We start from the raw sequence: 24723 nt of genomic DNA on the forward strand, positions 1-24723 counted from the left end.
CCATTGAGTTTAGCCATTTAGTTTCTAGTTAGTTCTATTCAGTTTATTGTATTTGATAATATAAAGACTATAAGGTCATTTGACCCTCTTTCGGGACTTCAGGGGGGAGCTCGAAATTTCTGGGACTTCTAGTGTTAAAACATCAATTCCTCGAGGTACACTTTGCACACAGTTTTTGACGTTACTCAGCAGTGAGGTGGTCCCAATCATTTTGGAGAGCTATCCACAGATCTGTGGATGCAGCCTTGCACCAAGTAATATTTTTATTCATGTAATCCCACACAAACTCGATGATGTTATCAGGGCTCTTTGGGGCAATGTTATCATTTCCATGACTCCTTATCTTCTTTACGCTGAAGATAGTTCTTGTTGACATTGGCTATATGTTTGGGGTCCTTCTTCAGAATAAATTTGAAGACAATTAAATGCCTCCCTTATGGTATTGTATGCCAAATTTTTCTCATGTTATGTGGCACTGTACCATATGCCTTTGAAAGGCCCAGATAAACAACATCCACGGCGTTTCCATAGTCCAGTCTAGAGTTTACCTCCTCATAGAAGCTGATCAGATTAGTTTAACTAGACAGATCCTTTATGAAATGATCATCATTTTGGATTATACGACTTCTCTTATTGACATACTTCAGGATAGCATCTCTTAGGTCGGAGTCACACGCAATTGTGTGAGAATGGGTAGTTCTCAGCTAAACTCCAAAACAGACCTATTGCAAGGTGAATAAAAACCCCAAAAATAGAAAATAGCGGCACTGTGTACCAACATATAGTGCTATCCTTTATTCATACAAACATATAAGTGGTGCCGGGTAGACACTATCCTAGCCAGTGTCGTTTCTTATAAACACACACTTTCTTAAATGGAATTATTTCTTAATTTTCAATAGGGAAAAGAAGGGAAAAGGTAGGAAATGAACGCACCCAGATCGCCTTTGTCAACGCAACCTGGGGGAAGCAGCTTTTTAGATGGAATTACGGTTTTGGGTTTAGACGGACAAACTGCAATATAATGACTTTTGTGACCACAATAGAAACAGGCTCCAATTCAACGACAAACTGCAGATGACCTAGAATGAGAGGAGGCAAAAATGATCCTTATGCCACAGGCCTTGTATTTCCTGCACAATGCTCCAATATGGCTGCCTAAGCAGATATTCCTTAAGATCAATAGCATCTTTAGAGAGTTGATAAGGAAAAGGGAAATCGCTCGGATAAAATTGCAGACACTACAGAAACCTAAATCTAGTGGGGCACTGGCAGTTCCTGACCCATTTTTCATTTTTATATTACTTGGCCACGCAGTTGCAACACTTTAAGAACTGGAAGAGATAAACTTCGTTCTCATCAATGGCAATGCTACAGCATGCATTAGGAAAAGGAGACCTGGTCGCTGAGGTGGATTAGGGGGGGGGTTTGTCAGAGCTTCTACTCATTCGTACCTTACAATCAGGGAAATGGGGAAAACACGGGATAAGGTGAAGACATAAGGTGGCTTTACAGACTGCAACATCGCAAACGACATCGCTGTAACGTCACCGGTTTTGTGACGTTATAGCGACCTCCCCAGCGACATTGCAGTGTGTGAAACACATCAGCGACCTGGCCCCTGCTGTGAAGTTGTGATCGCTACAAATCGTTCAGGACCATTCTTTGGTCCTTTGTTTCCCGCTGTGCAGCAAAGTTTTAGTGTGTAAAGGGGATTTTACAGCGATTTCGTTAGCGACTTCCCTTTCAAAAAGCTGCTTTACAACGTCCCAATGACTAGCTAGGTCGTTCTGCAGGTCCGGATCGCTGTTGCGTCGTTTGCCAGGTTTGCCTGTTTGACAGTTCACCAGAGACTTTGTAGCGATCTTGGCAAGGTTGGGATCGCTGGTGGGATCGCTAGAAAGTTTGTGTGTAAAGGGGCCTATACTGAAGGGAACTTGGGGGAACTTGAACCTCCTTGAACTTAATAAACTGCAAGGGTTTGACGGAGGGGACTCAATAAGATACAGCAACTATTTGATAAAGGAATATTCAAGATGTTTGAGGTGCCTAGGGTAGAATTTGGTATGCCAAATACCAGGTTCTTCCAGTACTTGCAAGTTAGGCACGCTTGTGATATTCAGTCTAGATCGATGAACTTGTCACTGGCAGATCGTGCCCTGTTACTGGATGTCTCGGTGGCGGGTGGAGGTACAAAGGGGGCAATCTCTTGGTACTATATGTATTTCCAAGAGGTCAAGGGCAAGTTGGCGACTTGCTGCCTTAGGACCAACATCTCTCTGACATTTTTCTCTATTACTACAGATGTTTGGGAGGAAACACTTAAGAACATTCCTGTCGGTTAGCAAGTCACATAGGCTATTGCAGTTATTTCTAGTCCATAGAGTCTATCGGGCTCCAACGTTTCTATTTTAAATAGGGGTAAGTCCTGACTCGTGCTGCTGGAAGTGCAGTGTGGCGGACCTGATGCATCTCATGTGGAACTGCCCTCGTTTACGGTGATACTGGACTGGTATGCTAGATCTTATAGACTCTGTATATAACTGTTGGGTTGACCAAAGTCCTCTGACATGTATCCTGGGGTATACTGCGGAACTCCCAATTCAGGAGGGTCATAAGATGGCTATAGCACGAATACTGTATCAGGCACAGAAGACCATAGCATCCTACTAGAAAAATGCTACAGCCCCGACAGTTAGAGAAATATTTAATAGCGTCAATAGTATCCTTAGGCTAGAGAACTATGTCTACCAGAAAAGAAAATGAGAAACTGTGGAAAGAAAAGTGCAATAGCGTCTTACCCCAAAAAGGGGAGGAAGATATGTAATGAAAACACACTCATCTATAATGGTTGTGCCAGTCACAACCACTATAAAGGCATATATAAGATCCAGGTCCAGGCAGCAGTCCCAAAGTAGGCTGATAACAGAGAGTGATAGAAGAAGGGTCTTAATTCCGCGCCAAGGACTCAATGGATCCAGGAAGAGATTAATGCTTCTTTAATAACATGCACAAGTCTACGCGTTTCTGGAGACACAGCTCCCTTCATCAGGACATTGGCAAGAGAACATCAAATCTGGTTTCAAGTGAGATGGCGAAGTATAAAAGCATGTAATGATGTCATAGGAAACACCCATCCTGAAAAAAACTTTGAAAGCGGGTGGGATCCTGATCATTCTAGAAGTCTGTATGTTCCAACAGTTCCCTGAATATTGAATTATGATCAAAAACAGTTAAATACACTCCTACTAACATACAGTAAACATGTGCAATAATCCTGACAAAAAACAAAACAAAATAGATATATAATAGATATACTTAACGACTTACACTGGGTTAGAACCAGGTATAAAAGGAAGAAAAACAGCACGATGTCATGGAGGAACAGAGACCTCAACCACAGAACTACCGCCCCGAGTCATAAATTATCATCATCCTAAGGTGGTTTCCTATTAGGCAGGCAGCCTAAGGGTATAATGATAGAGCTCAAATTGCTGTCAAGGAATTGCTAGAAGAGAGCGGATGGCCGAGGGCTATGTGTGGAGTATATTGTGGAACCTTCAATGAAATGCAGTACGGAGCTAGTGTCAGAGAGGTGAACAAAGTTCAGAGGCGTGGGGAAGACACAACCAAAGTACGCCTGTGCAGACTGGTGCTCAGAAAAAACAGGCAAAAATAAGAGAGACACAGTGTCTAACATAGAAACTCGAGGGAGATATATTCACTGGGGGAAAAACTTTATATTAGATGGACCACGGTCAAAAAAGAGCTCATCTATAATAAAAAATGGAGCAAGTTTTTTTTATATATATATATATATATATATATATATATATATATATAATATATATATATATATATATATATAATATATATTATAATATAATTTGGAAGTGTGCGTCCGATGTAATAGTATATAAGAATACATCACAAATATAGATCTTATTACTATTTAAATTATGTGGTTAGGTGGGGGGGGTAAATGACAAGGGGCAAACTAAGCGGTATCCAGGTAATAAATGTAGGACAAACCGGAACCGATGCAAAAAGGTAACAAAGTTCAGTGGCGTGGGAAGAATACCCCTACGCCTCCGCGAGCAGAAAACTGCAGAAGGGGAGGGATAAAATTAGTGGTACGGGAACAGGTTTCAAAGAACTAGAAACCTCGTTCAAACTATAATAAGTTCAATTACTGGAGGAGGGGGATGATCAGAATATAAAAGACTGGATAAGGGAAAAAAAAAAATTCCTCATAGTGTAAGAAGGAAAAGTGGTTAAAAAATATATAATTTTTATTAACACATTAAAAAACTAGGAAGCATCTATCTCTGTATTTAAAAGGAAATTACCCTAAAAAATTATTGAAAAAAAAATATATATATAAAAAAATCTGGTTTAAGACATATATAAAAATATGTAGTGGAATCATTAATAAATAAGTGAAAATTGAGAAAAATTATTATTACGGGTATATATAACCTAAAATCAATAGAATAGATCAGTGACCTCATTGAGACCCGACGGTTTAAGTGTACGGGTCTCCTTTTTGTTGAGCATTTCCATACGGTTCGGGATAAAAGGAGGGATCTGTTCAATAGGGGTGACCCTAAGCTTAGATTTCTTATTGTGTGCTATAGTGACATGCCTAGACAATCCGTGTAGGAGAAAGCCTTTTTTAATGTTGTGACGATGTGAATTCAATCTATTGTGTAGTGGTTGTATCGTTCTGCCCACATACTGCTTATTACATTCACATTCGATCAAATAAATGACATAGTCAGATTGGCATGTTAGGTGGCATGTTCCACAGCATACTCCACACATAGCCCTCGGCCATCCGCTCTCTTCTAGCAATTCCTTGACAGCAATTTGAGCTCCATCATTATACCCTTAGGCTGCCTGCCTAATAGGAAACCACCTTAGGATGATGATAATTTATGACTCGGGGCGGTAGTCCTGTGGTTGATGTCTCTGTTCCTCCATGACATCGTGCTGTTTTTCTTCCTTTTACACCAGGTTCTAACCCCGTGTATGTCGTTCAGTATATCTATTATATATCTATTTTGTTTTTTCTTTTGTCAGGATTATTGTACATGTTTACTGTATGTTAGTAGGAGTGTATATAACTGTTTTTGATCATAATTCAATATTCAGGGAACTGTTGGAACATACAGATTTCTAGAATGATCAGGATCCCGCCCGCTTTCAAAGTTTTTTTCAGGATGGGTGTTTCCTATGACATCATTGCATGCTTTAATACTTCACCATCTCACTTGAAACCAGATTTGATGTTCTCTTGCCAAGTACCAGAAAAGAAAGGCATGCAAGAAATTTTTAGGACCTCTTGGCCCCTTGGTTTTATACACCACATTTGGCACCGTCAACTTTAACGTGGCCTAGAGCTCTGTTACGCGGTTTGTTCTAGTTTGCCATTGTGGAGCACAATTTTAAGATTGGAAGTTATGGAAGAATGCTTTCCAAGAGTTTGTAAAGAATGAAAAACAGTGGCTGTTGCTAAAAGTGAAGAAAAAAAAATAAGAACTAATGCTAATAGTTGGGAATGTCGGACTCTACCTTGCATTAGTGTAAATGTTTTTCTTTTAGTAACGGATTACATGGTTTGGTTATCGGATCCTTTAGAAGGGGGGTGGGGATTGGATTGGGACTGTTTTGTTTAAATATCTGTATACATTCTGCTTCATTTGTATTTGAAAACAAAAACTGTTTAATAAAAAATTATGTGGTTCAAAAAAAGAATACAAGAGGAGGCACCCCCAACCAGCATGGGTTCGTCAGACTGCACAAGAGGTATCTCTTCCCCGGGATGGTCTACAGGGAACCGGGTCACGATCACGATTGGTCTTTCCCTGAGGCGTTTATCTACCCGAATAGATAGGTACATGGTGGCCTCCAGTAACTTTGGAGCAGCATACTGAATCAGAGAATCCCTCAGACTATCAGACAAACCCTGAACAAACTGACTCCTCAGAGCTGGATCACTCCGTTGGTTATCTGTGGTCCCTGTTGGAGACTACATAGGTTATATTCCGTAAGGGAGATGCCATCAGGATCACCAGAGGCCAGGGCTAAAGCTACAACAAACTTGTCCACCGGCCGTATTACGAGAGAATTGGTCGGCAGAGAGAAGGCCCAGGACTGGGGATCTCCCTGCACAGAGATACTTTTTATAATTAATACATTTTTATTAATTAATATAATTTACAGGCCTCTCGGAACACCACAAATTAATCATGCCCCCCAGAAAACTTATCTGGGAGAGCGATCTTGGGTCCAGGCTGTGTCTGGGTCGAGACCAGCAGACCCGCAATATGCTACAGTTGTTGCACCACCTGAGATCGTAGACCTGTCACCTCTTGTGACAGAGCCTGCATCAGGTGTGCCAACGCTGCAGCCTGAGCCATAAGGGCTCAGCAGAAATGCTTGGGCCAGTAATTATGTCACGCATAGACTTGGGGAAGATCTAGCATGGGACAAGACACACAACAGGGAGTTCATCACAACAAACAATGCGTACTCTGGGGACATTTTAACAACGATGCGCCCTGGTGCTAGGAAGAGGGATGATAGTACAACTCCTGCACTTACCTGCAGCTGCACCCTGGACTCCTAGACAGTACCTATACAGGTTCCGCATCTGTCACCGAGCAGGATACCTGAAGCCCTGAGCCAGGGGTGGGGATCCTCCGGCCCCCGGGCAGATTCCCAGGCGCTGCAGTGCTGGGTCCGCCGCTGTGGTCTTGTAGCTGCTGGCCCTTTAAATCACCACATGCGCCACTGTCCAGTGTCAGTGTGCTCAGCGGTGTGTGTGTGCCTGCCCCTCTGCACTCCTGCCGCCGTGTGTGCGCCGCCTGCACTCCCGCCGCCGTGTGTCCACCGCCTGTACTCCCGCCGCCGTGTGCCCGGCGCCTGCACTTCCGCACTGTGTGAACGGCGCCTCTACTCCCGCATTGTGTCTTCGGTACCTGCCCACTGTGCCCAGTCCAGTGCTTTGGGGCCTTCCAGTTCTGTGTACCACGCCACCAGAATTGTGTGCAACGCTCAGTGCTGTGCCCCCCCCCACCCATGCTATGTATCACCCCAGGTTTGTGTCCCCCCCAGTGATGTCAGGGCCCTGCAAGTGCTGTATGCAACCCGCCCTGTGCCGTGAGCCCTCCCAATGCTGTGTATCACCCCCAGTGTTGTTTTCCCCCAGTCATGTCTGTGCTCTGAAAGTGCTGTCCGTGCCCCCATTCCCTCCACTGATGTCTGTGCCCCCCCAGTGATGTCTGTGCTCCAGCTTTTCTTGTGATGTGTGTGCCCACAGCCCCTCTTATGATGTGTGTGCCCGCAGCCCCTCTTGTGATGTGCCCCTCCAGTCATGTCTCTGCCCCTCCAGTCATGTCTCTGCCCCTCCAGTGATGTCTCTGCCCCTCCAGTGATGTCTCTGCCCCTCCAGTGATGTCTCTGCCCCCCCAGTGATGTCTCTGCCCCCAGCCCCTCTTGTGTTTTGTATGCCCACCCAGCCCCTTTTGTGTTGTCTGTGCCCCAAGCCCCTCTTGTGGTGTCTGTGCTCCCAGCCCTTCTTGCTTTGTGTATGCCCCCAACCCCTCTTGCGTTGTGTACACCCCCCAGCCCCTCTTGCATTGTATATGCCCTCACAGCCCTTCTTGAGTTGTGTATGCCCCCAGCGTCTCCTGTGATGTGTATGCCCCCCAGCCCCTCTTGTGTTGTGTTTTCCTCCAACGTCTCCTGTGATGTGTATGCCCCAGCGTCTCCTGTGACTTATACATCACATTGGAGATGCTGGGGGAATATACATCACAGGAAGTGATGGGGGCACACACATCACAGGAGACACTGGGGACATACACAACACAGGAGGGGCTGGGGGTATATACATCATAAAAGGGGCTGGTGGCATTTTTATTACAGGAGGGGCTGGGGGCATTTACATCACAGGGAGCAAATATATGTCCCCAGCCCCTCATGTGATGTATGTGCCCCCAGTGTCTCCTGTGATGTATATACAGCAGTCCCAGCGTCTCCTATGTAATGTATATGCCCCCAGCCCCTCCAGTGATGTATGTGCCTCCAGCATCTCCTGTGATGTATATGCAGCGTCTGTTATGTGATGTATATGATTTACCAATCTTATTATCACAAAGAGTTGACTGCGCTCCAGACCAAGACAAACCTGGAAAAGCAGTTGTCAGAAGCAACATGATTAGTATCCTCAAACATCACAACCACATCAAAGAGAAGCAGCTCCAGCCACCACTGTAGGGGTGAGTTAATTAATTGTTTGACCAAATATAGCAGGGTTATTTTCACATTGATAATTTGGTGCGGCCCCAGAAGGTTGGTAGAAATTGACAAATGGCCCCCGACAGTGAAAAGGTTCCCCACCCCTGTCCTAAGCGATCCTGCAATAATCCTGATTACTGGGTTGGTAGGTAAGGATAACTAGTCCCACTGCTGCACTAATACAACATGAATGGGAACATACGACAGACAGGGGAAACCACAAAAGATAAAGCCCAACTTCACGGCTGCAGTCAGACTCCAGAACTGCAGCCTACACCGCTTCACAGCAGCAAGGGCTCCAGGAGCTCCTTCCACCTCCAGGCCTAGATTCAGAATGAATCAGAATAACCGGCGCCCTCTATTGGGAGATATGATCATACATAGGGGAAGGAAGTGGTCACCAACCGGAAGCACCTGAGGCCTGGAGTCAGAAGCGGCTGGAAAGCAAAACTGACTTTAATCCGTTCAGCACCAAAGGAAAGGGAATTATGTTTACTTTGAGGAGTCTCACATGGCAATGAGAAACTCTGGTCCAGATCCTCTCACAAGTCTCTAGTAACAGAGAGACTGCTGTGACACAGTGGCCGTCTTTCCCAGGAATACCATCATGAAAGGCACAGAGGTCTTCAGTAGGGATGAGCGAACCCAAACTGTAAAGTTCGGGGTCCGTACCGAACACATGGTATTCGTGCACACGACCCCGAACACGAGCTTTCTGGGACGTTCGTGCTACAGTTCGTGTTACTGTTCGGGTCCAGGGGCTGTTAAGAAAAAAAAAAAAAAAAAAGCATGTTATTAAAAAAAAAAAAACAAACATTATGATCACACTTACAGGTCCCGCGACGCTTACGCTTCCTGCAGACTGTCTCTCAGCGCTTCTGCTTCCGCGTCCGTCCGATCGTTGCCGTTGCCCCTGTAAGCACCTCTGGCTAAAAGGACCTGCTGTCACCATGATGTCATGCCTATGTGACCAGTTACGTTTGAATGTTGTATTACCTCGTTGGCTACAGACTGGTCACGTGAGTGTGACGTCATAAAAGGTCCTGGTGCGTGTGATGCGAGTGTCATCACAGTCTCCCGACGGCAGCGGGTCAGCTGCATGTATTTCCATGCAGCTGAGGCGCTCCTGTCCTGAGAGTGGGGTGATGCAATGTGAGATGCAAGTGCAATCATCCCCTCACTGTCAGCCTCTGCTTCATTGCTCTGTCCAGAGCGCTGTAGCAGACCTGAGATGGCTCTCTGTGCATCTCACTGTGTATAGACACTGTGCACCATGATGAAGCAGAGTTGACATTGTGCTTTGCTTCTCACTGTGTATAGACACTGTCTGTGCAGAGTGATGAAGCCGAGTTGACATTGCTGTCTCAGTGGATTATGTCAGACTAAGGATTTTTTTTATAATAAAGATGGAGTCTCTAAATATTTTTTTTTTGTTTAATTTTTAACTTAAAAAAAATTCTCTGTGTTGTGTTTTTTCTTTTTACTGTTTACTAGAAATTCATGGTGGCCATGTCTAATTTGGTGTGACACCATGAATTTTGGACTTAGTACTATTTGAGAATACAAAGCTGATATTAACTTCTTTATTACCCAGCGAGCCACCGCCATCACGGCCGCTAGACGAGCCAGGTATAGCGCCTGGAAATGGCGCTAAGAAACAATGCGCCATTTTCAGGGGCGGCTGCGGGCTGCCGAGAATCACAGCCCCTAGCTGCCTGGCTTTACCTGACTGGCAATTAAAACATGGCGGGAGCCCACACATTTTTTTTTATTTATTTTTTTTAAATAAAAAAACAATTAATGGACTTCCCTGTATTTTGATTACCAGCCAAGGTAAATCAGGCAGATCAGGTTGGCAGTCCCTAGCCGTCTGCTTTATGTGCGCTGAAAATCAAAAATATAGCGGAGCGCTACGTCATTTTTTTAATGATTTATTTATTTTTACAGTACTGTGATGTCAGGTAATCAAAATACAGGGAAGCCCATTTTTTTTTTTTGGTTATTTTAAATAAATTAATAATAATAATAATAATAATAATAATAAATTTAGAAAGCAGTAGGAGCCCACGCATATTTTTTATATTGCTAGCCAAGAGTAATCCAAGCAGCTACTGGCTGCTAACCACTACTGCTTGGTGTTACAATGGAAAATCCAGGGAAGCCTTTTTTTTTTTTTTTTTTGTTCGAGCACCTTGCCAATACACGGCACTTGCCAAGATAACCGAGTACAGAGAACAATTGTAGAAAAAGGGTTTTCTGTACCGCGCCAATGATCACAAAATGGAAATCAGGATTGATGTGGCTTTATTGTAGCACAGGTCTACGCATTTCAGGAGCTCTGCTCCCTTCCTCAGGACCATAGAAACAACATCAAATCTCTTATGGTCCTGAGGAAGGGAGCAGAGCTCCTGAAACGCGTAGACCTGTGCTACAATAAAGCCACATCAATCCTGATTTCCATTTTGTGACCATTGGCGCGGTATAGAAAACCCTTTTTCTACAATTGTTCTCTGTTATCAAGTCACCTGGGGTTGCCGCTGCCTGGATCCCTTTGTCTATGCGATTATAGTAGTTGTGACTTTCACAACTACAGTTGGTGAGTATATTCGCTCCCCTGCCATTTGCCCTGTGCCTATAAGGGTAAGACCCTATTGCGCTTCTTTTTCTCCACAGCTCCTCCTCTCAAGATAACCGAGTACTGAGATGCACTGACAGGACCATCATGACGTCATAGCCATGTGACCTGTCTGTAGCCAATGAGATAATACAACATTCACAAGTGACTGGTCACATGCTATGACACCCCATCACATAACTGTAAAGTCCAAGTTCGGTGTTCGGACGCAAGTTCGCATTATATCTGAACCCGAACGTGAACTTTACAAAACGTTCGGGCGAGTCTCCCGAACATCGGGGGGTTTGCCCATCACTAGTCTTCAGCAGAACCCTGGCTGTCATGGCACCCCTTCGGTGCACCCCAGCCAGTGTGCTGTAAATTCCGCTGACAGTGATTGAGAGTGGCTTTTAGCAGTTTTACAGCCTGTTAGAGGCAGATGATGGCTGTGATGTGGCCATGATTGGGGGCTAAAGACATATCATGTTTTCTTAACATGAAATCAGAAAATGTGAAGCAATGCCATCAGATCAGAAATGGTACTGACCAGTTGGACTGAGCTACAACAATCTTGTTTAGGGGAATTCTGACTAGAAGTGATCTTTAAGCCATACTTTTGACATGGAAATAAGACTAAAGGCGGCGTTACACACTACGATATATCTAACAATATGTCGTTGGGGTCACGGAATTCTTGCGCACATCCGGCATTGTTAGAGATGTTGTAACATGTCGGAACGACTGTTAACGAGCAAAAATACTCACCTTATCGTTGCTCGTTGACACGTCGTTCATTTTCATAATGTCGTTCCTACTTCTGCGCGTCGGTTGTTCGTCGTTCCTGAGGCAGCACACATCGCTACGTGTGACACCCCGGGAACGACTAACTCAGCTTACCCGCGTCCCGCCGGCAATGAGGAAGGAAGGAGGTGGGAGTGATGTTTCGGCCGCTCACCTCCGCCCCTCCGCTTCTATTGGGCGGCCACTGTGTGACGTCGCTGTGACGCCGAACGTCCCTCCCCCTTCAGGAAGAGGATCTTTGCCGCCCACAGCGACGTCGTTAGGGAGGTAAGTACGTGTAACGGGGGTTAACAACGTTGTGCGCCACGGGCAATGAATTGCCTGTGACGCACAAACGACAGAGGCGGGTGCGATCGCACGATATATCGTAGCGTGTAACGCCGCCTTAAGGGTCCCGTTACACGTATCGATGCACCAGCGATCGACTTAGCAGGGATCGCTGGAACCTCGCAACATGGTTGCTGGTGATCTGTCAATCAGGCAGATCTCCACAGCGATCAGAGCTCAGCCACCAGCGAACTGTGTAACGACGGCTCCCTGCTGTCGACCGGTGGAATCTTCTGTAATGCACTCTGGAGCTCTCAGCTACAGCCTGGTCTGATCTCAGAGTTTGCAGGACTGCACCGCGAGTGCCGAGTGATTCCCTGGTGATTGCGGTTCAGTTCATAACAGCGGCGGATAGGCTGGGGTGCAATCCGGAGTTCAGGTGAGAGCACCGGAGATCAGCCCGGCATGTTTTTCGCTGTCATGAACTGCATCGCAATTGCCGTGGAATCAATCACTCTGCACTCGCGGTGCAGTCTAGGCTGCACTCCGTAGCTCAGGTGAGAGCTCCGGAGTGCAATGCAGGTAACTGAATCCAGGCCTGGTGTTACTGGAGATTCCTTCAGTAGCCAGTCCGACGCTGGGCCCTCGTTGGTCTCCTGCAGTCAAACACGCCAATGCGTACTGCACAGCGGGAGACCAACGAGCAACAAATGGTCCTGATCGTTGTTTCTAATAATCAGCGACCTTGCAGCAGGGTCCGCTCGCTGCTGCTTTTCACACACTGCGATATCGCTAGCGAGGTCGCTGATAAGTCACAAAACCTATGACGTTTCAGCGATCTCACTAGCGATCTCGCTGTGTGTGACGGGGGCTTAAGCAACTCAAAAATGCAGTAAAACAAAGGAACTGGGCTGCTTTTAAAATAATATCTTATTATTTGGCTGTAACAGAAGGCAGTTTGTTTGCTCAAGGGCTACAGAGCGGTACAACAATGAGGAATGATGGAGGTTCCTTGGAAGTTTAGAGCTGAATTTCAGCAAATGGTGTAGGCGATTTAGTCAAGATTAATGGTGTCCTCAATGTTGAGAAATACAGACAGACACTTATCCATCATACAATTCCATCAGGAAGGTGTATGAAAGACCAATGTCATTAATACTATTTTCAGCGAGAATCTTCATTCTTTTTTGTTAATTCACTTATCATTTTGTTAAAGGGAACCTGTCACCAGTTTTTTCCCTTATAAGTTGCGCCCAGCACCAGTGACCCTTATATATAGCATTCCAGAATACTGTATATAAGAGCCCAGGCCGCTCTGTATAATGTAAAAAAAACACCTTTATTATACTCACTTAGGGGGTGGTCCAGTCCGATGGGCATCACTGGTCTCTGGTCCAGCGCCTCCTCCATCTTGTGCAATCGCCGTCCTCCTGCCCAGCCCCATGTGCATAATGCGCCCTGTGTCATTCACACAGAGCTCCTGTACATGTACCGTTTAATCCTGCCTGGCTGAGGGACCAGCGACACTCATCGGACCCGATCACCCCGGAGGTGAGTATAAAAAAAAAAGATGTTTTTATGTTATACAGAGCGGTCTGAGCACTTACTGTATGTACTAGAATGCTGTATATATGAGTAAGAGCTTACTGGTGGTGGCCGCAGTTTATAAGGGACAAATCTAATGACCAGTTCCTTTTAAAAGCTGCAATAGCAAAACTAGCACTTAACCACTTCAGTGCCAAAAGAAATGAAAGCCGTTTAAATGGAGAGACAGATGAGCGGCTGCAGTCCAAAGGCTGTCAGTGGTCTCAACATGCAGGGAGGCGATCGTGACATATACACTCCCTTTAAGGTGTTTTCAGAAAGGTCTGTAACAAGTCTCCTACATGTGAATATGCCCAGGAGAATGATCATGCTCTCTGGATGGTACTGATGCTGTGGAAACTAAACTACACTGTATGCAGAATTATTAGGCAAATTAATATTTTGATCACATGATGATTTTTATACATGTTGTCCTACTCCTAGCTGTATAGGCTTGAGAGCTAACTACCAATTAAGTAAATCAGGTGATGTGCATCTCTGTAATGAGGAGGGGTGTGGTGTAATGACATCAACACTATATAAGGTGTGCTTAATTATTAGGCAACTTCCTTTCTTTTGGGAAAATGGGTCAGAAGAGAGATTTGACGAGCTCTGAAAAGTCCAAAATTGTGAGATGTCCTGCAGAGGGATGCAGCAGTCTTGAAACTGCCAAACTTTTAAAACGTGATGACCGAACAAGCAAGCGTTTCATGGCAAATAGCCAGCAGGGTCGCAAGAAGCGTGTTGGGCAAAAAAGACGCAAAATAACTGCCCATGAATTGAGGAAAATCAAGCAAGAAGCTGCCAAGATACCATTTGCCTCCAGTGTGGTCATATTTCAGAGCTGCAACGTTACTGGAGTATCAACAAGCACAAGGTGTGCCATATGGACTCAGGGACATGGCCAAAGTAAGGAAGGCTGAAAAACGACCACCTTTGAACATAAGGTAAAACGTCAAGACTGGGTCAAGAAATATCTTAAGACTGATTTTTCAAAGGTTTTATGGACTGATGAAATGAGTGACTCTTGATGGGCCAGAGGCTGGATCAGTAAAGGGCAGAGAGCTCCACTGCGACTCAGATGCCTGCAAGGTGGAGGTGCGGTACTGGTATGGGCTGGTATCATGAAAGATGAACTTGTGGGATGTTTTCGGGTTGAGGATGGAGTGAAGCTCAACTCCCAGACCTACTGCCAGTTTCTGGAAGACAGCTTCTTCAAGCAGTGGTACAGGAATAAGTCGGTGTCATTCAAGAAAAACATGATTTTCATGCAGGACAATGCTTCATCACATGCATCCAACTACTCCACAGCGTGGCTGGCCAGTAAAGGTCTAAAACATGAAAAAATAATGACATGGCCCCCTTGTTCACATGATCTGAACCCCATAGAGAACCTGTGGTCCCTCATCAAATGTAAGATCTACAGGAAGGGAAAACAGTACACCTTTCGGAACAGTGTCTGGGAGGCTGTGGTGGCTGCTGCTCGCAATGTTGATCGTAAACAGATCAAGCAACTGACAGAATCTATGGATGGTAGGTTGTTGAGTGTCATCATAAAGAAAGGTGGCTATATTGGTCACTAATTTTTTGGGGTTTTGTTTTTGCATGTCAGAAATGGTTATTTCTAAATTTTGTGCAGTTATATTGGTTTATTATTATTGGTTTTTATTAAGTTGCCTAATAATTCTGCACAGTAATAGTTCCCTGCACAAACAGATCTCCTCCTAAGATAGCCAAATCTATAAAAAAAACACTCCAACTTCAAAAAATATTAAGCTTTGATATTTGAGTCTTTTGGGTTGATAAAGAACATAGTTGTTGATCAATAATAAAAAAAAAATCCTCAAATACAACTTTCCTAATAATTCTGCACACAATGTATACCTAATGAATAGAAAGAATATCATGCATGGTCCAAATTTCCAAATTTGCCTGGGTGACCAGAAGACCATAGTCTATACCAATTGGTAGCAAGTTCCGGTCCTAGCATACTTAAGGAAATCGTAATCAAGTGCTTGGCAAAAAAAATAGTTACAAATCTAGTCTATAGGCTACTGCACAATGATCTTGCTGTAAAAAAAAAAAAAAAATTAAAACATTTCAAACCGTTAATTCAAATTATACTATAAAGTTTATGTTGCCTATATTTTAATATTCTGCAGTCTTTGCAAGTTTTATATTGAAAGCAAAGTAATTATTGTTTGCTTTTAAACTGAAATAGTACAAGCTGAGGTTGGGTAATTAATTAGCTTGTTTGTCTTTATTGTTAATACAGACTCGTGAGGTTATTGTGCATCAGCAATTTTATCAAACTTCTACAAAGAGTTATAGTTATATACACTGAAGAAAAATATAAACGTAACACTTTTGTTTTTGCTCCCAGTTTGAGAGAAAAATGCCTTTTGTGTACATAGAAAAAGTTTTACGGTGTTAGAGTTCAGCTCATGAAATTTGGGAGCAAAACCAAAAGTTTAGCGTTTATAGTTTTGTTCAGTTTAGTTACAAATTAAAACTCCTGGGTTGCGTTCATATTATGTTTTGGGTCATTATCCATCTGTGCTGTGAATCAAAGTCCAATCAACCTAGCAGAAAGTATAGCCCTGTACATTTCAGAATTCATCCTGCTGCTTTTGTTTTCAGTCACACTTCAGAATTCATCCGGCTGTTTTTGTCTTCAGTCACATCAATAAACATTAGCCGTACATGCCCATGTCATCACACTGCCTCCACCATGTTTTACAGAGTATGTGGTGCGCTTTGAGTCATAAGCCGTTTCAAGTCTTCTCCATACTTTTTTCTTCTCATCATTCTGATACAGATTGATCTTGGTTTCATTTGTCCAAAGGATGCTTTTCCAGAACTGGGCTGGCTTCTTTAGATGCTTTTTTGGCGACGTGTAATCTGGCCTTTCTATTTTTAAGGCCAGGGTCACACAACCGCATAGCATCCAATTCAAGAGAATTGGATGTGATATGCAAAGGACACTCGATGAGTGTGAGTGGAGTGCTCTGATTGTTTTGCATGTAAGAGAAACTAAGTACAAGTGAGGAGACGATGTAGAGATTAATCTCTACATTTTCTCCATTTCCTGTGCATATCTGTACTTGGATGTCATCCGAGTATAGCCCGATGTTTCGTGCACCCGTAGACTTGTATGGGTGCACATGATCCGAAACTCCGTGCCAATCGCCACATGCTGCAATTTTTTACTCTAATCCAGTTACAGTTTAGGAAAATCTTGTAGATCTGACTGTCTATGCCCTCCAGTCTGTGCCCTTTTGGTGATATCTATGCTCCCCCAGTCCTGTCTGTGTCTCCTTAGTGATGTCACCTACTGCAGTCCGTGCTGCTATCTAGTGCAGTCCGTGCTGCCACCTAGTGCAGTCCGTGCTGCCACCTAGTGCAGTCCGTGCTGCCACCTAGTGCAGTCCGTGCTGCCACCTAGTGCAGTCCGTGCTGCCACCTAGTGCAGTCCGTGCTGCCACCTAGTGCAGTCCGTGCTGCCACCTAGTGCAGTCCGTGCTGCCACCTAGTGCAGTCCGTGCTGCCACCTAGTGCAGTCCGTGCTGCCACCTAGTGCAGTCCGTGCTGCCACCTAGTGCAGTCCGTGCTGCCACCTAGTGCAGTCCGTGCTGCCACCTAGTGCAGTCCGTGCTGCCACCTAGTGCAGTCCGTGCTGCCACCTCGTGCAGTCCGTGCTGCCACCTCGTGCAGTCCGTGCTGCCACCTCGTGCAGTCCGTGCTGCCACCTAGTGCAGTCCGTGCTGCCACCTAGTGCAGTCCGTGCTGACACCTAGTGCAGTCCGTGCTGCCACCTAGTGCAGTCCGTGCTGCCACCTAGTGCAGTCCGTGCTGCCTCCTAGTGCAGTCCGTGCTGCCTCCTAGTGCAGTCCGTGCTGCCTCCTAGTGCAGTCCGTGCTGCCTCCTAATGCAGTCCGTGCTGCAGTCCGTGCTGCCTCCTAGTGCAGTCCGTGCTGCCTCCTAGTGCAGTCCGTGCTGCCTCCTAGTGCAGTCCGTGCTGCCTCCTAGTGCAGTCCCTGCTGCCTCTTAGTGCAGTCCCTGCTGCCTCCTAGTGCAGTCCCTGCTGCCTCCTAGTGCAGTCCCTGCTGCCTCCTAGTGCAGTCCCTGCTGCCACCTAGTGCAGTCCGTGCTGCCACCTAGTGCAGTCCGTGCTGCCACCTAGTGCAGTCCGTGCTGCCACCTAGTGCAGTCCGTGCTGCCACCTAGTGCAGTCCGTGCTGCCACCTAGTGCAGTCCGTGCTGCCACCTAGTGCAGTCCGTGCTGCCACCTAGTGCAGTCCGTGCTGCCACCTAGTGCAGTCCGTGCTGCCTCCTAGTGCAGTCCGTGCTGCCTCCTAGTGCAGTCCGTGCTGCCTCCTAATGCAGTCCGTGCTGCAGTCCGTGCTGCAGTCCGTGCTGCCTCCTAGTGCAGTCCCTGCTGCCTCCTAGTGCAGTCCCTGCTGCCTCCTAGTGCAGTCCCTGCTGCCTCCTAGTGCAGTCCCTGCTGCCTCCTAGTGCAGTCCCTGCTGCCTCCTAGTGCAGTCCGTGCTGCCACCTAGTGCAGTCCGTGCTGCCACCTAGTGCAGTCCGTGCTGCCACCTAGTGCAGTCCGTGCTGCCACCTAGTGCAGTCCGTGCTGCCACCTAGTGCAGTCCGTGCTGCACTAGGTGGCACAGCCCCTCCTGTGATGTGTCCTCCCAGTGTCTCCTGTTATTTATGCGCCACAGCCCCTCCTGTGATGTATATGCCCCCAGCATCTTCAGACCGAGACAAATCTGGAAAAGCAGCTGTGAGAAACAAGATGATCATTATCACTGAACATCACAGCTGCACCAAAGAGAAGCAGCTCCTGCCTCCACAGTAGTGGTGAGTTAATCAATCGTTTGACCAAATATAGCAGGGTTATTTTTCAAGTTGATAATGTTGTGCAGCCCCCATAGGTTAGTAGGACATTCGAAATGGCCCCTGGCAGTAGAAAGGTTCCCCATCCCTGCTCTAGAATATATGGTGCCCATATTAGTGCCCAAATGCATAATTTAGGCAATCTCTACATTAAACTTAATCGGACACTTGGATGCTCAACGCTGTTTGTCCAAGTAATTCTGTATCTTATGAACATCCTTCAAAGACATCACTATACTACTATATATACCTTGGTATCAGCAGTGAAAATTGCAACAATTTGAGACCATTCAGAGTACCAGTCATTTACCATAACTCTTAAGGGGGCTTTACACGCTACGACATCGCTAATGCGAAGTCGTTTGGGTCACGGAATTGGTGACGCACATCCGGCCGCTTTAGCGATGCAGTTGCGTGTGACACCTATGAGCAATTTTGCATTGTCGCAAAAACGTGCAAAATCGCTCATCGGTGACATGGGGGTCCATTCTCAAATATCGTTACTGCAGCAGTAACGAAGTTGTTCCTCGTTCCTGCGGCAGCACATATCACTCTGTGTGACACCGCAGGAACGAGGAAGCTCTCCTTACCTGACTCCCGGCCACAATGAGGAAGGAAGGAGGTGGGCGGGATGTTATGTCCCGCTCATCTCCGCCCCTCAGCTTCTATTGGGCGGCGGTTCAGTGACGCAGCTGTGACCCTTAGAAAGGAGGCGGTTCGCCGGTCACAGCGACGTCGCCGGGCAGGTAACTATGTGTGACGGGTCTGGGCGATGTTGTGCGGCACGGGCAGCGATTTGCCTGTGTCGCACAACAGATGGGGGCAGGTACCCACGCTAGCGATATCGATACCGATATCGCAGCGTGTAAAGCCCGCTTTAGTGTGGTCTTTGTGATTTAATCTTTTTTACAATAAGAACACCTTACTTCTTAAAGGGAACTAGTCAGGTCCTCTATGCCCTCCAACCTAGCAGCATTGATGCCCAAATTCCCTCCCTAATCAGCCCTGTATAACGCTATTCACTAATATGAATGATTAAAAAAATCTACTTATAAACCTCACTTTCCCTATGCTAATTAGACCTGTGACTAGTCGCAGGGGCGTTGTTTCCGAAGACTAGTCAGCCCTGTTTGAATGTTATTATACCGTGGGCGTGAGGACTTGATTTCAACGAGCTGCCATTACCACCAGCTCCTGGAAATCTCACGCATGCGTGCAGCTCATTTCAACCACATCAGTGTGCCGCAGAAGCAGGGTGGATGCTTTTTAGCTTCATTAGGCGCACTGCGCAAGACCAGAGGTTCAGAAGATGGCTTACATACACGTCTTTTGAACTTTAGGTCCTGCTCAGTGCGCCTAATGAAGCCGGGAAGCGTAAACCCAGCTTCAAAGACACGCAGCTGAAATGCGTCGCATGCTTGCGAAAGATTTCCAGGATCTGATAATATGGAAAAAGGGCTGACTAGTCGGGGGAAGCAATGCACCTGTGACTTGTCACAGGCCTAAATAGCATAGGAAAAGTGAGGTTTTAAGTAGTTTTTTAAACCTTCATATTATCGAATAGCGGGATGGTTAGGCAGGGAATTTGGGCAAAAAGCCATGAACACTGCTGGATTGGAGGGCATAGTGAACCTGACAGGCTCTATAGATGTTTGTGTACCCATTAAGCATCGGTGTGGGACAGTGTTAGTCGGCTTTGCAAAGTCTAAAACGTTGCAATACCAGCTACACCACTTTCTGAGTTTCTACTCACCTCTTTCTAAAAAATTAAACAGGTTAAATTGACAAATTCTGTCTTTATTGAATCCATGCAAGTGTCACTTTTTTTTTTCCTACCATATACAGTGCTGGCCAAAAGTATTGGCACCCCTGCAATTCTGTCAGAGAATACTCAGTTTCTTCTTGAAAATGATTGCAATCACAAATTCTTTGGTATTATTATCTTCATTTAATTTGTCTTCAATAAAAAAAAAATTGTCATAAAGCCAAATTGGATATAATTCCACACCAAACATAAAAAAAGCAAAATAAATGAAGATAATAATACCAAAGAATTTGTGATTGCAATCATATTCAAGAAGAAACGGAGTATTATCTGACAGAATTGCAGGGGTGCCAATACTTTTGGTCAGCACTGTATGCTTGCATACAATCCCATACAAAAACCTCAAACATTTTTCCTGCTCCGTATGAATAAGCTTACTGGTCTGAAATTACCTGAGAAAGACTTTAGGAACTTTTTGTAAATGGGCACCACATTAGCTTTGTGTCTGTCGCTCAGCACAGTACCAGTCACTATTATGGCTCTAAAAGTTTTTGTGTGTACAGGGAAACAGGAATAGCAGAGTTCATTAAAGGGAAGGTGCCATAAAAAAAGTTTTCGTTTAATAACTGAAAAAATATAAATTATGAATGTATTGTTTAAATATCATTTGTTTTTAATGGCTAAAATATGAAAAAAAATGTAAAAGTTTTGATATGTTCCTCTTTTAAACACTAGGGGGAGCAGCTGCTGAAAACAGGATCACAGGGCGGAGCCATTTTGCTGGGGACTGCAAAGTGATCCTAATATGTCTAAAGTGTAACCAAGGACAGCTGGCATAGTGCTCCACTGTATAATGTGCCCCACTGTTTACTGTGCCCCAAAATATACCATGGTCATGCACCACAATACCATGCCCCATGATATACCATGCTGTGCAATACCATGCCCCGTAATAAACCGTGCTCCGCAATACTGTACCCCATAATATACTGTGATTCGCAATACCGTGCGCCATAATATACCATGCTCCGTAATACCATGCACCATAATATACTGTGCTCTGCAATACCATGCTCCATATAGCTGCATACAGTATACAGCTCTGCTCTATCAGTATGCAGTGATATAGCATAGCTGTGTCAGTGTGTTCAGAGCACAGCAGTGTGTGATTTCTATGCTTTGCTTTGAACACAGCGGCACTGAGCAGTGATTGGCAGCCAGGCATTGTACTATAGATGTTAGGCTGCAATCACTGCTCCCCATCCCTGATACTCACCCCATCCTGGAACTCCGCTCCCGACACTTCCTTCTATGAGCCTGGTGTCTCGGCAGCTACTCCTGTCACAGCGGAGTACAGTGACAAGAGTGGCTGCCGGTATTCGCAGCTAATGTCAAATGTGGTCACTGCCCCTCCGCATCTATACTCACACCATTCCCGGATCTCCGCTCCCAGCAGCTTCACCTGTCAGGGTTGAGACTAGAATGTACGGACCCCTTCCAGGTCCTGACTGTAGCCCGTACATTCTAGTGTTTTCAGCAGTGAGTCTGTTACAATGTATGGGCTGCAGTCAGGACTTGGAAGAGCCCGTACATTCCAGTGTCACCGCTCTACTAGCGCTAAGCACAGAGCGGTCACAGGGGGAAAGTGAGTTGACAGCATATGCTGTGGTCTCCACAAAGATGGCGGCGGTCTCCTGCCAAAGCAGTGATGTGGACTTCCCAGGGGGTATGTCCAGGTCACAGCAGGGAGCAGCCTCAATGCAGGAGATAGGGTTGGAGCCAACTATTTTCGCTTATGCACAGGGACTGTCGTACTTGAGGTAACTGTCATTGCACGATGCAAATCCAAGATGGCAGCCCGCAGTGTTTGAGTAAAACTAGAATTAAATAAAAACTAAATAAACAATGAATTTAATTTTGTATTAAAAATATTGATTCCATAATCAGTAAATATTAATACAAAAACTAAAATCGCGGCACCTTCCCTTTATAGGGAATTTGTCAGAACATCTGAAGACCGAATGCTATAGGGTTTAATACACAATGCAATGTTTGTCTTAGCACCAGGAGATTATCATTGCTTGGACTACATTGCCCTTACCTGTTTGTTTGACAGTGATTAGCAGCTCACTGGCTATTCATTAAATATAGAGAGTCTGGTGTGGGCGGTGGCAGCTCTCTGAACTCTGCTGCATTTGTAAATCTAAAAACTTAGATTACTGGGTGCAGCGGTTCTGATACAAGCAAAGTGATACATCGTTGGATTCAGGGTCGCTCTCCCTACATCATGCTGTTTTCAGATGAAGTAGCAAAAACCTGCTGACAGATTCCCTTTAAGAACTGTTGAAAGTATCTGCGCCTGCAGGCTTGTTAACATTGTTTGATTGAAATTTGCTTCTACCTTATGTGTATTTAACCAACTTAGTATATTAGATAACGGCACTAAAACTGGGTACCTCTTCTTTGATAGATACAGAGCTGAAAAACCGAGTTAGTAATTCCTCCTTCTCTTGATAGTCAGTGACCTCCCAATTACCATTATTTAAGGGACCGACCTGTACGGAACTAGGTTTTTTTTTGTTTGTATATTTATAGAATTACTTAGGAGTTGCCTTGTTCTCTTTGGCTATATGTTGCTCATTTCCTACTTTTAGTTGATTTTATACTGTTTTACAGATTCTATTTAGCATTTTCAGTATTAGAGCTGACTCCTCAGAATTATATATTCTAAATGCCCTTTTTGTCATTAATAAATGCCTAAAAATAGGTGTACACCAAGTGGGGTTTAATTTGTGTCCTCTATGATTGTTAACTATGGGAATACATTTTGCAGTCTGATTGACCAATGCAGACTTAAAGTGTTCCCATTTATCATTGTATCATCTGACAGTTGCTGCTTCTAGTGTATTTCCTAAAGTACAACTTTTAACTTGGGAATTTAGCCTTTTAAAATGTAAGTGTTTTTCCTTCCTTGCTGGAGTATGGATTTTGCAGTGTAAGCAAAATGAAATAATATTGTCATTACTTGTACCAAGGTTTTCACGAACAGTGACATTTCCAACTAGCTCTGCACTGTTAGAAATGACCAGATTCAAAAAAACATCGCCTCTTGTCGGTTCTTCCATAAATTGGTCCACAAAATTTATATTTCAACAAGCTGATGAATTTTCTCCCCTTTTGGAGTTGAAGCAGAGGCTTGACCACCATCAATATCTGAATGGTTAATATCTCCCATAATCACTATTGTACCCACATGTAAAGCCCGCACCATTTGATTATGTTGTGATATTGAATGGATGGGGAGGGAGAATCTATAGATTACATGAAAATTACTCATAGTGTTTACCTCTCTTTTAGTTCCAGCAACAAGGTTTTGAACTCCTCAAAGCAGTAATCCCCTATTGACTCATTCATATCATGCCTTATGTGCAGACATTCTCCTTTCCTATTTGCCTTGTCTTTCTCAAAGAGTGTAAACCATGAACACTTACAGCCCAATCATGTGAAGAGTCCAACCATGTCTCAGCAGTGTCAAGGCATCAAGCTCTCCCATTTTACTTGGTAGACTCCTGGCATTTGTGAACATACACATTACATTTCCATTGAATTTGTTTGTTTGTAACACATGAACCTCACTATCCACTGACCTAATTTTTACCCCACAGTCTACTTCTCCACCCTCTGATATAGTCTGAGCTACCCCATTAATGTTCTGTGTAGAGCTGGTCAAACTAGAAACAAAACGGGACTCGAAACAAAAAAAAAACCTGATCCACTCCGGAATCCGGTACCCATATAAGTCTATGGGGACCAGAATATAGAGATTAAAAACATTGGTGGAAGGGATAGCTGGGTAGGAGTGTGCGCAGTCTACTCACCGAGACTGTGTCATGGCGGCACACCCCTTACGGGTCACGCTTTCCCTTCCGGAGCCGACAATTGAATATTCACTGGTTTGCCTGGTGTGTGTAATTGGTTGCAGTTAGACGCGCCCCCACCCTCAGTGACAGTGTGTCAACTGACTAACCAATCACAGGCGCCAGGACAGCCGGTGGGCGGGGAAAGCAGTGCAAGTGTCTGCGGTCAGTATGTTGGTATACAAATAAATTAATAAATAAAGCAATTGGCACAGGGTCCCCCATATTCTGATGCCAGCACAGATAAAGCCCTTGACTGCAGCCCCCAGCTGTCGGGCTTTATCTGTGCTGTGTATCAAAATAAGCCAAGAGTCACACGTGCGAGGGACTCGCATCACATTACCTGACAGCTGCACACTCTTCTGACAGGAGCATATGTTTCTATGTACCTGCATGCTCCTGTCAGGAGAGTGTGCGGCTGTGCCGGGTGATGCGATGCGAGAGTCACGCGAGTCCCTCACAAGTGTGACTCTGGCCTAAGAGAAACCGCAAGCGGCTTTTATTATTATTATTTAAATAATTAAAAAAAAACATGCGGTCCCCCAATTTCGATACCCAGCCAAAATAAA

At 45.0% G+C, this 24723-nt stretch overlaps 1 protein-coding gene across 1 annotated transcript in view; it reads left to right on the forward strand.

Annotated features, from left to right (window-relative positions):
• LOC142291656 (S-adenosyl-L-methionine-dependent tRNA 4-demethylwyosine synthase TYW1-like) overlaps positions 1–24723 on the forward strand; it is a 293905-nt gene that overhangs the window by 233916 nt on the left and 35266 nt on the right. The window lies entirely within an intron of this gene.

Source organism: Anomaloglossus baeobatrachus, chromosome 2 (genome assembly GCF_048569485.1).
Source record: "Anomaloglossus baeobatrachus isolate aAnoBae1 chromosome 2, aAnoBae1.hap1, whole genome shotgun sequence".
Classification (NCBI taxonomy): domain Eukaryota; kingdom Metazoa; phylum Chordata; class Amphibia; order Anura; family Aromobatidae; genus Anomaloglossus; species Anomaloglossus baeobatrachus.